The 18343-nt window shown below is 41.4% G+C and overlaps 1 protein-coding gene across 1 annotated transcript in view; it reads right to left on the bottom strand.

Moving 5' to 3' along the window:
• Positions 1 to 16537, bottom strand: part of LOC111961767 (cadherin-22) — a 161240-nt gene extending 144703 nt beyond the window's left edge. The window contains exon 1 of the mRNA XM_023984292.2: positions 16340 to 16537. The gene's annotated coding sequence lies outside the window, so the exon portion shown is untranslated. The remainder of the gene's footprint in view (positions 1 to 16339) is intronic.
• Positions 16538 to 18343: the final 1806 nt, after the last annotated feature.

Genomic DNA, 18343 nt, shown 5'->3' with positions numbered 1-18343 from the left:
CAACCAGACTACCAGCTCACTCTGAATTTCATTAAGTACGTATGCATTTATTCTTAATTTGGTGTAAAAAAAAGTATGCCACCATAATGAGTTTGAGAGAGAAAGCGAGAGAAGATGTCCGTTGCTAGTAGCCAGGGTTAATTAGCGCTGTGTCAATGAATGCCCTTCCGAGCAGGAGCCAGCTAGCTAGCCGATACAGTACAGTCACAAGGCATCTCTTCCACCCCAAAAGCTATTGGCAAGTCCTGTGCAGTCATTCGTGACATATTAGGGTGGTGGATTGATTTTAAAGCATGGCTGCTGCTTCTCATCAGTGGCCATGCCCAGAGTAGGCCCCCTGTCAGCTGGCAAGCGGCAGACGACGGATTGGGAGAAGGATCACTGCAAAGTGATGGGCATGGTGAGGCCAGTGACAGGGAGACAGGCCATCTTAGTCACTCCCCTCTCATTCTCTCCATTACACCCATCTCTTCATCAGCTCTTGCTTTCTCTCTCTGGATCTCTCTCTCATCCTCCTCTTTTTCCAAAATGGTCTCCTCCCTCTCTCTCCACCTCCTTTTCTCCCACTCTGTCTCCATCTTCACCTCCTCTCCCACTGTCTCCACCTCCCCATCCTTCTCTTTTCCTTCCTCTTCTCTCACTATCTCCTCCTCTCTCTAATATCACTCCATACTCTTCTTCTCTCTGTCTCTGCAGACAAAGGCTACTATTTTTCCATTGACGTTCATTCATTTCATAGCTTGTGTCTGCTATTGACAGTATGTGCTTTTTTGTGGTTTAGTAGAATAGTTTAATAACAACAACAAAAACTGTATAGTAAAATTAAATTGTGTTGATGCCACTTGTACAATGATTTCCAATCTTTCTCTGTTCTCTATGTTTTCAAATCCCTGATCCTTGTCTTTCTGCCTTTTAACTCTCTATCCCCTTCCGTCTGTCACTCTCGTAGTCTCTCCTCCTACTAAGATACCTACTTTTCCTCAATCACCTCAGTTGGGCCCTGTTCCTTTCAATGTCTCTCACTGTGTCTCCCTTTCTCTCCCTGACTCTCTACACCATTCTACTATTTAATTGTCCAGGTTTGTACAGCCACCTTGCCTTCTCTTCCTTTATTCCCTTTTTATGTTTAGATGTTTCCATCTATTTCGCTCACCCTGCATTACCCCATCTCTCAAAGTCTGTCTCGCTCCCTTTTTCCTCCTCTTTGAATCTCTTCATCATGCTCCCTCAAGTAATCGCACCCTGTTAATGTCCTCGTCATGTATACTAGTGAGTGAGGTTCACTGTTCCAATAAGTGAGTAAAAAAAGAATGGCCACCATGTTGGTTCCTTTAAAGAACTAATCCGCAGTGGAAACAATAACAAAGCAGGCACCTCGCCACAGAGCTATGGATGCAAGGTCTGACTATTCATGATATCAAAAACATCTATGCTTTAACCATGTTTTCAGGCTATACAGTAGTTTGTTTATATTTACATTGCTTACAAACATTGGAGTGAAAAAAGCTTATACTTTGGGATCTGATGTGGCACGACGGTTGAACAGCTATTGAGGCATTTGTAAGTTATATTATTTAAAAATCTATGGATATTTATCATTCATTTATGAATGTAGCCACTGCAGATTTCCCCTTTAAACACGTCTGACAGCAGAGCTGTGTCCTAGTATCACCGCAACATCACCACGTCTCCTATAACAGCTCGTCATTTCAGGGGGGCAAGAAATACAGAGAGAATTGATAAAAATCTAAGGGGGGTGAGGGATTATATTTGTAAACTAATAGCCTGAGGTTAACGCATACCCCTCCTCATCCTCCCTCCTGTGTTTTTTATATTATTTGTTTTGAATATGCATCTGCAACACTGTCCATGCGATGGATGAAAGTGATCATCAAAGCAGGACCCACGAGGAGTTCAGACAGTCTGCTTATTCAAGTGAGCTCCGCCGCCAGAGTCAAATCCCCTTCGCTATGCTTATAAAAACAGTTGATTTTGTTATCTCAAATCCTAATTTGTCACAGTTGCTTGGGTTCCATGGCCCCAGTTTCGGGGAGAAAAACCACAAAAAGCAGCATACACAACAAAAACATTGCTCTGCAGTGAAATGTTTATGTGGTTGTGCTTTATCTGGAGTTTTAAATGGGTAGTCTGGTTCAGGATTGACAAAGAGTGGTTTGTGAATTCAGTAGGCTGAAAAGATAGCAATGATGCTCACACAGGAGTATTATAACTCTGGTCAAACCATTTGAAACTTGTCGAAATAGTTTAAAAGTATATCCGTAAAAGCAAACATGTTATCAAATCAAGCTTTATTGATATATGTCACGCCCTGGCCATAGAGAGGCATTTATTCTCTATTTTGGTTAGGCCAGGGTGTGACTAGGGTGGGCATTCTAGTTTCTTTATTTCTATGTTTTGGCCGGGTATGGTTCTCAATCAGGGACAGCTGTTTATCGTTGTCTCTGATTGGGAATCATACTTAGGCAGCCTTTTTTCCTTTGGTGTTGGTGGGTAGTTATCTTTGTTAGTGGAACTATAGCCCTGTTAAGCTTCACGGTCGTTTCTTTGTTTCTTGTTTTGTTGGCGACATTAACAATAATAAAGGAAAATGTACGCTCACCACGCTGCACCTTGGTATCCTTCCGACGACGGCCGTGACAATATAGCACATTTCAGACATGAATGCAACGCAATGCGCATCACAGAAAACATTTTTGTTGTTGTACTTTTACCCCTTTTTCGTGATATCCAATTGGTAGTTACAGTCTTGTCCCATCGCTGCAACTACCGTACAGACTCAGGAGAGGTGAAGGTCAAGAGCAATGCGTCCTCCAAAACACGACCCTGACAAAGCCGCACTGCTCGCTTAACCCGGAAGCCAGCGGCACCAATGTGTCGGAAGAAACACCGTACAACCGGGGTCAGGTTGCAGGCGCCTGGACCGCCACAAGGAGTCGCTAGAGCGCGAAGGGACAAGGACATCCCAGCCGGCCAAACCCTCCCCTACCCCGGACTATTGTGCTCCGCCTCAAGGATCTCCCGGTCACAGCTGGCTGTGACACAGCCTGGGATCATGCCTTAGACCGCTGTGCCACTCGGGAGGCCCTAGAAAAAAACTTTCTTATTAAACTATGAAAATAAAAACATAAATATTTACTACACAACAGACATAAGAGGATAAAAACAAAAGAATAACAATAAAAACTGAAAGACTAAAAAAGCACCGTGAGGAAAAACAACACTAAAAAGGTGCAGAGACTTTAATACCGTAATGTGTGCTCTCTGTCTGGTCTTGGTCAGTACCTGTGCTGCAGCATTCTGTATGTTTTGCAGTTGACCAAGGGATTTCTTGGGTAGACTAAACAGGAGAGCATTACAGTAGTCAAGCCTGCTTGTAATTATAGCATGGATGAGTCTCTCTGTATCAGCACCTTGGCAATGTTCCTCGGGTGGTAAAAAGCTATTTTGGTCACATTCCTAATGTGTGATTCGAAATTGAGTTCAGAATCTAAAATGATACCTAGGTTTTTTACCTGGTGTTTTATCTTTATTGCCCGTGAATTAAAATGTGAAGCCAGATTCTCTCTCTGTGCTTTGGCTCCAATGATAAGTACCTCGGTGTTGTCTTGATTTAGCTGGAGTGAGCCATCCAAGTATTCAAATCACTAATATAGTCTAATAATGAATCTGTGGAAATAAAATCCTCTGGTGATGTCACGCCCTGACCTTAGAGATCCTTTTTATGTCTCTATTTTGGTTTGGTCAGGGCGTGAGTTGGGGTGGGCATTCTATGTTTTGTGTTCTATGTTTTCTATTTCTGTGTGTTTGGCCGGGTGTGGTTCTCAATCAGAGGCAGCTGTCTATCGTTGTCTCTGATTGAGAACCATACTTAGGTAGCCTTTTCCCACCTGTGTTTTGTGGGTAGTTGTTTTCTGTTTAGTTACCTTACAGAACTGTTCGTTTCCCTCTGTGTTATTTTTTGTTCTAGTGTTCTGATTTTAATAGAATATCATGAACACGTCTCACGCTGCGCTTTGGTCCAGTCATTCACAGGAAGAGCATCGTTACAGGTGACACAGACATGTAAAGTTGTGTATCATCTGCATAGCAGTGACAATCAATGCCGTGCTTCTCATAATGCTGCTAAGGGGTATATAAACAGAAGAGTACCAGACTCAAAATGTTACCTTGTGGAACGTCACATGTGATATTTATTTTCTCTGAGTTATGTTTACCAAGGGTGACAAAAAACTGTCGACCGGTTAAAAAGTCCTAAACCAATTTAAAACTGGACCGTTGGAAAACGACTTGCCTTGAATGACATTATGTTTAGCTTAAAATATTTGCCTAAGCTACCAACACTTGTGTATTGTGGGTATGTAATGACAGAATAGAATACAACATAATATCCATATCTACAGTGGAAAGAAAACGTATGTGAACCCTTTAGAATTACCTGGATTTCTGCATAAATTTGTCCTAAAATATGATCTGATCTTCATATTAGTCACAACAATAGACAAATAGTGTGCTTAAACTAATAACACAAATTATTGTATTTTTCTGTTCTGTATTGAATACATCATTTTAACATTCACAGTGTAGGAAAAAGTATGTGAACCCCTAGGTTAATGAGTTTTCCAAAAGCTAATTTGAGTCAGGAGTCAGATAACCTGGAGTCCAATCAATGAGACGAGATTGGAGATGTTGGTTAGAGCTGCCCTGCCCTATAAAAAAACACTCACAAGAAGCATTGCCTGATGTGAACTATGCCTCGAACAAAATAGATCTCAGAAGACCTAAGATTAAACGTTTTTGACTTGCATGAAGCTGGAAAGGGTTACAAACGTATCTCTAAAAGCCTTGATGTTCATCAGTTCACAGTAAGACAAATTGTCTATAAATGGAGAAAGTTCAGCACCGTTGCTACTCTCCCTAGGAGTGGCCGTCCTGCAAAGATGACTGCAAGAGCACAGTGCAGAATGCTAAGTAAGGTTAAGAAGAATCCTAGAGTCAGCTAAAGACTTACTGAAATCGCTGGAACATGGTAACATCTCTGTTGACAGGTTCAAGATACGTAAAACACTAAACAAGAATGGTGTTCATGGGAAGACACCGCGGTAGAAGCTACTGCTGTCCCCAAAAATATTGCTGCACGTCTGAAGTTCACAAAAGAGCACCTGGATGTTCCACAGCGCTTATGGAAAAATATTCTGTGAACAGATTAGACTAAAGTTGAGTTGTTTGGAAGGAACACACAGCACTATGTGTGGAGAAAAAAGGGACAGCACACCAACATCAAAACCTCATCCCAACTGTAAAGTATGGCGGAGGGAGCATCGTGGTTTGGGGCTGTTTTGCTGCCCCAGGGCCAAGACAGCTTGCTATCATCAACGGAAAAATTATGTTTATTAAGACATTTTCCAGGAGAATGTAAGGCTATCTGTCCGCCAATTGAAGCTCAACAAAAACTAGGGGGATGCAACAGGACAACGACCCAAAACACAGAAGTAAATCAACAACAGAATGGCTTCAACAGAAGAAAATACGCCTTCTGCAGTGGCCCAGTCAGAGTCCTGACCTCAACCCGATTTAAAATGCTGTGGAATGACCTCAAAAGTGGTTCACACCAGACATCCTAAGAATATTGCTGAACTGAAACAGTTTTGTAAAGATGAAGGGTCTAAAATTCCTCCTGACCGTTGTGTAGGTCGGATCCACAACTACAGAAAACGTTTGGTTGAGTTAATTGCTGCCAGGGTCAACAAGTTATTAAATACAAGGGTTCACCTACTTTTTCCATCCTACACTGTGAATGTTTACACAGCATGTTCAATAAAGACATGAAAACGTATACTTGTGTGTGTGTTATTAGTTTAAGCAGACTGTGTTTGTCTATTGTTGTGAAGATCAGATCAAATTTTATGACCAATTTATGCAGAAATCCAGGAAAAGGGTTCACATACTTTTTCTTGACACCGTACCTGGATAAGAGAGTATTTGCTTCATGGACCATCATTATTGTATAAATGTGTTTTTCAAATCTCTTTATTTACACACCAAAATGAAGTAAGTTAATATAAAAGATAATTTGGATGCACTGGCTGTAAAAACATTCCTCTCAAATTATGGAATTTGCTAAAATATCTAATTATGCATTCAAACATCTCCAGACACCACACTGAAACATTGACTCGTGAATTATTAAAAACCCCTCTGATGTTGTGATAATCCAGACATTTGGCTACATCCAGACAGCAATGCTCCAGAGACAATTATTGTTCGGAAACTTCACCATGAAAAAAGCATTCTGCATACAAAAGACCCAGTGTCCTATTGGCAAGTCAAGGATGCAGCTGGCTGAGATCAGAGACGAGAATCCGAATTGACCGCGTTAGCCAGGAAAATGTCTGGAAAAACTGTCCAAAGAATGCTGAACCACGCTGCTACATATTAAGCCATGTGTTTACGTATGGAATATAATGAGAAGTGACATACACTGAGTATAAATCAAATCAAATCAAAATGTATTGGTCACATACACATATTTTGCAGATGTTATTGTGGGTGTAGCAAAATGCTTGTGTTCCTAGCTCCAACAGAATTTAACAATTCACAATAATACACACAAATCTTAAAGTAAAATAATGGAATTAAGAAATACATACAGTTGAAGTCGGAAGTTTACATACACTTAAGTTGGAGTCATTAAAACTCGTTTTTCAACCACTCCACAAATTTCTTGTTAACAAACTATAGTTTTGGCAAGTCGGTTAGGACATCTTATTTGTGCATGACACAAGTAATTTTTCCAACAATTGTTTACAGACAGATTATTTCACTGTATCACAATTACAGTGGGTCAGAAGATTACACACACTAAGTGCCTTTAAACAGTTTGGAAAATTCCAGAAAAGGATATCATGGCTTTAGAAGCTTCTGATAGGCAAATTGACATCATTTGAGTCAATTGGAGGTGTACCTGTGGATGTATTTCAAGGCCTACCTTCAAACTCTTTGCTTGACATCATGGGAAAATCAAAAGAAATCAGCCAAGACCTCAGAAAAACAATTGCAGACTTCCACATGTCTGGTTCATCCTTGGGAGCAATTTCCAAACGACTGAAGGTACCACGTTCATCTTTACAAACAATAGTACACAAGTGTAAACACCATGGGATGATGCAGCCATCAGACCACTCAGGAAGGAGACGCGTTCTGTCTCCTAGAGTTTAATGTACTTTGGTGCGAAAGGTGCAAATCAATCCCAGAACAACAGCAAAACTCCTTGTGAAGATGCTGGAGGAAACAGGTACAAAAGTAGCAATATCCACAGTAAAACTAGTCCTATATCGACATAAACTGAAAGGCCGCTCAGCAAGGAAGAAGCACTGCTCAAAAACCGCCATAAAAAATCCAGACTGCAACTGCACATGGGGACAAACTTTTTGGAGAAATGTCCTCTGGTCTGATGAAACAAAAATAGAACTGTTTGGCCATAATGACCATTGTTATGTTTGGAGGAAAAAAGGGAAGGCTTGTAAGCCGAAGAACACCATCCCAACCATGAAGCACGGGGGATGCAACATCATATTGTGGGGGTGCTTTGCTGCAGGAGGGACTGGTGCACTTCACAAAATAGATGGCATCATGAGGGAGGAAAATGACGTGGATATATTGAAGCAATATGTCAAAACATCAGTCAGGAAGTTAAAACTTTGGTCTTCTAAATGGACAATGACCCCAAGCACACTTCCAAAGGTGTGGCAAAATGGTGTAAGGACAGCAAAGTCAAGGTATTGGAGTGGCCATCACAAAGCCCTAACCTCAAATTTGTGGGCAGAACTGAAAAAGCGTGTGCGAGCAAGGCGGCCTACAAACCTGATTCAGTTACACCAGCTCTGTCAGGAGGAATGGACAAAAATTCACCCAACTTATTGTGGGAAGCTTATTGAAGGGTTACCCGAAACGTTTGACCGAAGTTAATACATTTAAAGGCAATGCTACCAAATACTAATTTAGTGTATGTAAACTTCTGACCCACTGGGAATGTGATGAAAGAATTAAAAGCTGAAATAAATCACTCTCTACTATTATTCTGACATTTCACATTCTTAAAATAAATTGGTGATCCTAACTGACCTAAGACAGGGAATTTTTACTAGGATTAAATGTCAGGAATAGTGAAAAACTGAGTTTAAATGTATTTGGCTAAGGTGTATGTAAACTTCCGACTTAAACTGTAACTATTAGGAAGAGCAATGACTAAAATACAGTAGAATAGAATACAGTATATACATATGAGATCAGTAAAGCAGTATGTTAACATTATTAAAGTGATTAGAGTTCCATTACTAAAGTGGCCAGTGATTCCATGTCTACGGCAGCAGCCTCTAAGATGCAGGGTTGAGTAACAGGGTGGTAGCCGGCTAGTGATGGCTATTTAACAGTCTGATCGCCTTGAGATAGAAGATGTTTGTCAGTCTCTCGGTCCCAGTATTGATGCACCTGTACTGACCTTGCCTTCTGGATGATAGTGGGGTGAACAGGCCGTGGCTCGGGTGGTTGATGTCCTTGGTGATCTTTTTGGCCTTCAGTGTGCCCCCGGTGATGTGTTGGGCAGGCAGTGTGCCCCCGGTGATGCGTTGGGCAGACCACACCACCCTCTGAAGAGTCCTGCGGTTGCGGGCGGTGCAGTTTCCGTACCAGGCGGGGATACAGCCTGGCAGGATGCTCTCAATTGTGCATCTGTAACAGTGTCTTAGAGGGGCCAAGCCGAATTTCTTCTGCCTCCTGTTGCACCTTGTTCACTACACTGCCTGTGTGGGTGGACCTTTTCAGATTGCCAGTGATGTGTACGGCGAGAAACTTGAAGCTTTCCACCTACTCCACTAAGATCCCGTCAATGTGGATTTGGGACGTGCTCCCTCTGCTGTTTCCTGAAGTCCACGATCAGTTTGACAACGAGGGAGAGGTTATTTTCCTGGCACCACTCCGCCAGGGCCCTCACCTCCTCCCTGTAGACTGTCTCGTCATTGTTGGTAATCAGCCCTACTACTCTTGTGTCGTCTACAAACTTGATGATTGAGTTGGAGGCGTGTGTGGCCACGCAGTCATGGGTGAACAGAGAGTACAGGAGGGGGCTGAGCACGAACCCTTGTGGGGCCCCTGTGTTGAGTATCAGCAAAGTGGAGGTGTTGTTTCCTACCTTCACCACCTGGGGGCAGACCGTCAGGAAGTCCAGAACGAGTGGCACAGGGCGGGGTTCAGACCCAGGTTCCGAGCTTAACCTTTTTACATGTACCAACAAACGGGTGTGATCATTCTACAGTGGTCCCTGGAGCATACGCTCAAACCGGTGTGATTAGAACGCTTATTTAGAACGTCCAGTTTCGATTGACGCAACAATCAGCATTTGAGCTGGCCACACTGTTTTTTCACAGAAACATTTTGCACAAACACAGTCCTTACAAGGTTATGTCCAGCATGTGACCAGTTTATTTTTGGATGCAATGTTCAGACATTCACAGAAGTAGCTTCAGCATTAAACAATCATCCAAACCGGAAAATGTAGGCTACATTTGTCCTAGCGCTAACTGAGAAAAGATTGACGTAACACAAGCGGTCATATTTTTATAACTCTCGGCTTACAGAAACTACAATATGAATTAGCTAATAGCAATGACTATTTATAATGAATCACATCACGAGTGAGCTCACCATTGTTCAAAATAATTGAGTAATACACTTTCTAGAAATCGAAAGTAATCTGACGATGGGTAGTTTGTGATTGCCGCCATGTTTGTTTTTTCGCATCAATCAAAGATATTAAGGAGACAAGATGGGTTTGGTCTGTTTATAGTATGCATTTTGAAGGGGGTGTGTGGTCTAGGATCATTCACTTTCATTCATTCGCTTCCGGAAGTTTACCGGAAAGATGAATTAACCATTCCTTCACCTCATTATGACATCTTTGGTCTGACAGACATTTACATGACACTCAGAATGCATTGTATATTGTCAACAAACTTGGCACCACACATAGCTGGCAAATAGCTTAGCATTAGCTCAGTACAACCTTCAAAAAAGTATTTTACACACATCATAGGTGTCCATTACTGTCTATGCAATAATCAGAATGCATTATTTGTCACCAGAACTTGAAAACATGTGAATAAAACTGTAAATAAATTATGCTCCATACATAGATAGATAGATACATACATACTGTATGTGCATACAGTACAAACGACAACACGATATACAGAAAATAAGGAACTAACTTTGATAGGAACGCACACATGTCCAAAGTTATTATTTGTAAGGAAAACACCAAGGAAGGCAATGCGAGCGCCAGCCAGAAAATGTTCCAATTCATGCAAGACTACGCAAATGTCTACATTCTTGATCTGCGCAAACATTGGTGAAGTGCGGGCTCTCCTCGAAGAGAGAAGTTTGTCCGGCTCAGTAAAGCCTCAAATATAAATTGTCCGCAACGCTGAAATGGGCTACTTTTATGTGAATTAATGAGGAGGCGGAACACACCTCAATTCAAACTGTTGTAAGAAAATACAACTTGTTGAAACATAGTCTATAGATAATTAGCAGGCACTGTGTGTTAACTGTCCTGTTGCGTAATAACATTTTGGAACAGTGAGTGCATTCTGACATCACGTGCATAAAACAACTCACATTGGGGCGATCGTTATAGATATTTGGAACTTACGTATGACAAGATGAATGATGAGCTTAGAGGGTACTATGGTGTTGAAGGCAGAGCAAAAGTCAATGAACAGCATTCTTACGTAGGTGTTCCTTGTCCAGATGGGATAGGGCAGTGTGTAGTGCGATGGCGATTGCATCGTCTATTGATCTATTGGGGCGTAAGCAAATTTAAGTGGGTCTTGGGTGTCAGATAAGGTAGAGGTGATATGATCCTTGACTAGCCTCTCAAAGCACTTCATGTTGACAGAAGTGAGTGCCACGGGGCGATAATCATTTAGTTCAGTTACCTTTGCTTTCTTGGGTACTGTAACAATGGTGGACATCTTGAAGCAAGTGGGGACAGCAGACTGAGATAGTGGGGGATTGAATATGTCCGTAAACACACCAGCCAACTGGCCAACTGGCAAAAAATGCAAAACATCAAGGACACCTTCTCTTTCCATGACATACTGTAGACTGACCAGGTGAATCCAGGTGAAAGCTATGATCCCTTATTGATGCCGCTTGTTTCATCCACTTCAATCAGTGTAGATGAAGGTTAAAGAATAATTTTTAAGCCTTGAGACAATTGAGATATGGATTGTGTATGTGTGCCATTTCAGAGGGTGAATGGGCAAGACAAAATATTTAAGTGCCTTTGAACGGGGTATGGTAGTAGGTGCCAGGCGAACTACAACGCTGCTGGGTTTCTCACACTCAACAGTTTCCCGTGTGAATCAAGAATGGTCTAACACCCAAAGGACATCGAGTCAACATGAGCCAGCATCCCTGTTGAACAATTTCAACACATTGTAAACACCACTATTTAAAAGAGATCTTAAAACACACCTTTCTAGCTTTGCTTTTCCTTACGGTGCTTTTTAGTCGCAGTTTTTATTGTTATTCTGGTCGTGCTTTAAAAGACGTGCAACTTATAAAGTCTTCATAAAGCCTTCATAAACACCACATACATGTGTTACACATCATCTATAACCATATGTCATGCTTTATAAAAGGTTTATAAATGTGGCATAACTGTGTGACATACGACCAGTGTCAAATGTGACAAGCATGACTTAATAAAGGCTTTATAAATCATTCAATTGAGGCTTCGCAAAGCATTTATAAACCTGTCATGCATCTTGGTAGAGCATTGCAAATCCTAATCCATACATAGCCAATATTGGACCGGAGCTCAACTTTCCCCAAAATGATGTGCTGCAGGATAACACACACACTCTAAAGTGCAGTCATGCACAGAAGAAAAACATTGATAGGGCCTTTTAAAATATGTTTATAAAATATGTTTTTGCCTGATTCAGTTTTTACTCCAAATACCATTTTCCATTTTTTTTATGTTTTGGATTTCCATTTTTTTTTCTTGTTTTCCCTGAATTTATTCACACTTTTTAAATAGAAAAACAACATTTGATTTGTGTTCACATCAGGGGATGGCTTTTGTGGTCTGGGAAAAATCTAAGAAACTTAGATTTTTTTTAGTAGTTGTCCTTTTAATTTAGTGTGCATGCCCTGCACTGTTGTTTGGTTAGCAGGGTTTCTGTAGCGTACTGTGCATGTGATGAGTTCACAAATCAAATGCCTACTTGTGTTGCCACTGGATAGTGAAACACAAGCAAGTTAACCTTTATTTATTGCAATTTAAATGTGTTTGTAGTAGTTAAGTGTTGAGTTAGATTACGTACTGTAGACACCTCTATCATTATTTCAAGTCATTTCTGTGACTTCACAGCAATTGATAGCTAGCGAAACATTTTCTAGCTAGCAGGTTCAGCAAAATAAAATCCCCCTAGATACAACCAGGTCTCATAGTCACGTCTTGAGATTTGTAAATGAAAGAGGAACATAATAATATAAATCAAATGGAGTTTCCCATCTCCCCATTTAGTTTTTCTAGCACAGCACAGAAATATCCTTATCCAGATAGTGAGACAAAGGCATTTCCTAACAGACCTGATAACTTTCTTTGTTGTTACTTTTAAGGTTGGAACCAACATGCAGTTCCTCCAGCAGCCAAAGGCAAGAACCATTCGTCCGCCAGCTCAGGAACAAGCTATTGTACACTATTTACAGTGTGTGTAATGTTCGATGTAATTGCATTGCTGAACTTTTTGAAGCTTAATGTATTTGATTTGTTTTAAAAATATTGAAATAAAAGGATATGTATGGTCTATTTGTTTTAGCTATCAATGATAATTCCCTAAGTGTTAATACATTTGTGGTTACGTCATTAAGCCTCATCATTAAGTATGTGTTATGAATGACCAAAGATAACTGGCTTTATAGTAAGTACAGCATCATATGATACAAGGAATTTATGTATGTGTTATAAATGACCAGAGGGATCTGACTTTACAGTAAGTACAGCATCATGTGATATGGATGTGTTATGAATGACTGAAGGTGTCTCACTTAGGGCTGTTAAGGTGGCCATTTCACTGTCACACCAGCGGTCACGAGTCATGAAGGCAGTCAAATTCGACGTGACTGTTTAGCAGAGGCGTGGACTCGAGTCACAAATATGATGACTTGCAACTCGACTTTGACTTTAACACCAATGACTCCTGACTTGACTTGGACTTGAGCCTTATGACTCGACCTGACTTGATACCCTCCCCAAGCCCAAATATTTAAAAAAGTGTGCAGCACATCAACTCTTCATTTAACGGATTACAGTTTGAATCGGACAGCAGCCAATCAAACTGTGCCAGCTGAGAAAAAGTTGTGTGTGGCAGTGCAGAGGAACGTCGGCGGGTGAATTCAGATGGAGCACTTGGAAAGATGATACCCCCCCCAAAAAAAATCGGATATAAAGACGACGGTGTGTCAACAAGAAAATGATTGCAACATGCGGGAAGAAAATTACAGACGGAGGCGCATCAATTTCCAACTTTGTTTGACATTTGAAGCTGCATAAAGAACGGTAAGTCGTGGCTAATATAGGCAACAGCAATATATTTTATTACTTTACTAGTGTATCATGTAGGCTAACGTAACGTTAAATCAATGAGCCTCCACACAGTCAATCAATGCGGGAACGTGATCATTGCACCCAAGATTGAGCTACAACTGGCTAGGCAGTTGGTAGCCTAAATCCTGCCTGCTGTTCCTAAAACAAGGTTGGGCGATTGTGTACAAGCCTACATCGTCCGATTGCGCCCCAGCAATCCTCGATAGTTGATCACTATGGGAGGGGGGGCCTTTCTCATGGCTGCCCATGTATTTCCATGGAAATATAACGCTTATTTGGAAAGTAAAAAATATATAGATATTTTTAAAAGCATTCATGATTTGCGTAAATGTAATATACTAACTGTTACTCTTGTTAAAAATATGAAATGGTATTACATTTGGTGAAGAGCACATTATGACTTGTTTAGGACTCAAAGCTCAAAGTTTAGGACTTGAGACTTGACTCGGACTTGCCTGTCTTTACTTGGGACTTGAGTGCTAAGACTTGTAAAACAATGACTTGGTCCCACCTCTGCCATTTAGTTAAGGTATTTATGCTTCTCCAAGCTCTGATGCTGGTCCCTACCAAACTTGCTAACTGCCTGGTACTCAGCATTCTAATGTCCCTCTAATCACTCCAACATCAACGCAAATGTAATCAAAAATCGAATCAAACACTTCATGAGAGCCCATGAGCTCATGTTGCACAACATTTCTGTAGGCTATGGAATTGTGTAAGAAAACAGAGTGATGCCCTCTATTAAAAAGAGGAGGCTCCCATCAGCTTTCTATAGGTTAGACCTATTATATTTATTTCTCTACTCCGAATATTAACATTGCTTCTACTTACAACAGGAGTATAGCCTACCTGGCTGGCATGAAAATGTACCACGGGAAATGCATCCACCATTTGCTATTTAAGTGCATAGATAACATGTATTTTTTCAACTGCTCTTGTTTCGAGACAGGTGCATGATAATGGTCCATTCTAAATCAAAACTAATTTCAAACATACACTACCAGTCAAAAGTTTGGACACACCTACTCATTCAAGGGTTTTTCTTTATTTTTACTGTTTCCTACATTGTAGAATAATAGTGAAGACGTTAAAACTATGAAAGAACACATATGGAATAATGTAGTAACCAAAAAAGTGTTAAACAAAAACAAAATATATTTTAGATTCTTCAAAGTAGCCACCCTTTGCCTTGATGACAGCTTTTTAAAATGTAGATGTTTCAACGGTCTGCATCATTTGTGGAACCCATCAGATGCTAAATGTGTTCATGTCAATTAACAGTCAATTACCGTGAGACTGGCAGGTATTTTCTTGAGAATCACTGGCTCATGAAATTTCATGACCGCCACAGCCCTAGTCTCACTTCAAACTAAGTATTACAGAACACTACATAATATGTACATAAATAGGTCACAAAGTCATAAGTATGGCTAAACCATGCCTGTTTCCACAATTTATCTCCTTAAAATGTGTTTTTTAACCTAACCCTAACTGGTGAGGGCGAAGTTTGATGCGTTGGTCCACCAGGCCTTCCACACATTTAGCCGGAAGTCTCTGGAAATGAGATTAGGTGTAATGTTACTAACATGACTTCACTTTAGAGCGTATGCCATCCTTCAGCACACATGTCACCCTTAATAAAGCACATGATCATATTCGACATAGCTGGTTATGTCACATTTGACATTGGTGATTGTCACACAGTTATGACACTTATGAACCCTTTATAAAGCATGACATAGTTAGATACTTTCTAACACATTTATGAAGTGTTTATGAAGGCGTTATGAAGGCTTTATGAAGCCTTTATAAGCTAAAAGCCATTTAAAGTGGGACTGTTATTCTTTTGTTTTTCATCCACCTATGTTTGTTGTGTAGAATATATTACATTTTTTATTGTCATTGTTTTTTTGCTTTTTTTCCCTGTGAAGCACATTGTGTTGTATTCCATGTCTGAATTGTGCTGTATAAATAAAGCTTGATTTGATTTGTAGAGTAAATCCCCGATGAATTGAGGTTGTTCTAAAGGCAAAAGGCAACTCAATATTAGGAACGTGTTCCTAATGTTTGGTATACTCAGTGTATATTGTCAGTCTAGCTAATTACGCAAATTGCTGCTTTCCGCTCTCATCCGCTCTGTCACTCTTTCCTCCCTATCCTCTCTCGTTCCCTCCAGTACAGGCACAGCTCTAAAAATCTATATCTGCCCACAGCGTGAGGCTTAGAAGAGGATTCCTCCTACTATCTCTATTTTTATTAGTCTCTCTCTCTCACAGATAGGGCTGTGGCGGTCACGAAATTTCGTCAGCCTGTGATTGTGAAGTAAATAACTCTCGGTCCCACAGTATTTGAACGTGAATTAACATAAACACATTTAGCATCTCCTGGATTCCACACAGCCTACAAGCAATTTTAAAAAGTCTAATAAATCCATGTAATATAGTCTACACCTTCACAATAAATCCATTATTTATTTTAGACAGGTCTAAAGAAGCATGATGTTTAAAAAATGGCACCGACAGAGGGCTGCCTCGCTTCTAGTCCTTAGGAAACTTTGCAGTAATTTGTTTTTTTATGTGTTATTTCTTATGTGTTATTACATTCAGCCGGGAAGATCTATTGGATATCAGAGCGGCGTCAACTTACCAGCAGTACGACCAGGAATACGACTTTCCCGAAGCGGATCCTTTGTCCGCACCACCCAGGGAATTTGAACTGATTCCCAGAGGCCGACCCAAAAGAATGCCGCCGGAGAAGAGGGAGTCAGAGCGGTCTTCTAGTCAGACTTAGGAGGAGTGCACACCACCCACCGCTTCTGTGTATATTACTCGCTAGTGTCCGTCCCTAGAAAACAAAGTTGACGAGATCAGGGCAAGGGTAACTTTCCAGAAAGACATCAGGGATTATAACATACTCTGTTTCATGGAAACATGGCTCTCTCAGGATATACTGTTGGAGTCGATACAGCCACTTGGATTCTCAGTGCATCACGCCGACAGGAATAAACATCTCTCCGGGAAGAAGAAGGGTGGGGGTGTATATTTCATGATTAACGACTCATGGTGTAATTGTAACAACATACAGAAACTCAAGTGCTTTTGTTCACCTGACCTAGAATTCCTCACATTCAAATGCCGACCGTATTATCTCCCAAGAGAAATCTCTTCGGTTATTGTCACAGCCGTGTATATCCTCCCTCAAGCTGATACCACGACGGCCCTTAAGGAACTCACTGGACTTTATGCAAACTGGAAACCATATATCCTGAGGCTGCATTTATTGTAGCTAGGGATTTTAACAAAGCTAATTTTAGGAAGATTCTATCAGCATATTGACTGTAGCACTCGTGCTGGAAAAACACTGGAACATTGTTACTCTAACTTCCGGGATGCACACAAGGCCCTCCCCTGCCCTCCTTTCGGCAAATCTGACCACGACTCAGTTTTGCTCCCCCCTTCCTATAGGCAGAAACTCAAACAGGAAGCACCCGTGCTAAGGACTTTTCAATGCTGGTCTGACCAATCGGAATCCACGCTTCAAGAATGTTGTGATTACACGGACTGGGATATGTTCTGGGTAGCTTCTGGGAATAATATGGACGTGTACACCAAGACGGTCACTGAGTTTATCAAGAAGTGTATAGGAGATGTTGTACCCACTGTGACTATTAAAACCTACCCTAACCAGAAACAGTGGATAGATGGCAGCATTCGTGCAAAACGACAGGGAATATGGCAGAACACAAACAGAGTAGTCGTTCCCTCCACAACGGAATCAAATAGGAAAAACGTCAATATCGACACAAATTGGAGTCGCAATTCAATGGTTCAGACACAAGACGTATGTGGCAGGGTTTACAGACAATCACGGACTACAAAAGGAAACCACCCACGTCGCGGACATGTCTTGCTGCCAGACAAGCTAAACACTTTCTTTGCCTGCTTTGAAGATTAACATAGTACCCTCCAGGATAGTCATTAAGCTTGAGGCCCTGGGTCTCAACCCACCCCTGTGCAATTGGGTCCTGGACTTACTGATGGGCCACCCCCAGATGGTGAAGGTAGGAAACAAGATCTCCACTTCGCTGATCCTCAACACTGGGGCCCCACAAGGGTGTGTGCTCAGTCCCCTCCTGTACTCCTTGTTCACCCATGACTGCGTGGGCATACACGCCTCCAACTCAATCATCAAGTTTGCAGATGACACAATAGTAGTAGGTTTGAGCACCGACAATGACGAGACAGCCTACAGGAAGGAGGTGAGGGCTCTCGGATAGTGGTGTCAGTAAAATAACCTCTCACTCAATGTCAACAAAACAAAGGAGATGATTGTGGACTTCTGGAAACAGCAGATGGACCACCCCCCTTTCCACGTCGAAGCGGCAGCAGCTGAGAAGGTGGAATGTTTTATGTTCCTCGGTGTACATATCACTGACAAACTGAAATGGTCCACCCACACAGACAGCGTGGTGAAGAAGGCGCAACAGCGCCTCTTCAACCTCAGGAGCCTGAAGAAATTTGTCTTGTTACCTAAAACCCTCACAAACTTTTACAGATGCACAATTGAGAGCATCCTGTCGGGGTGTATCACCGCCTGGTATGGCAACAGCACCGCCCACAACCGTAGGGCTCTCCAGAGGGTGTTGCGGTC

This window comes from Salvelinus sp. IW2-2015, linkage group LG1, assembly GCF_002910315.2.
Source record: "Salvelinus sp. IW2-2015 linkage group LG1, ASM291031v2, whole genome shotgun sequence".
Lineage (NCBI taxonomy): Eukaryota > Metazoa > Chordata > Actinopteri > Salmoniformes > Salmonidae > Salvelinus > Salvelinus sp. IW2-2015.
The sequence above is the reverse complement of the archived record's forward strand: the minus strand, read 5'-3'. Positions and strand labels throughout refer to the sequence as shown.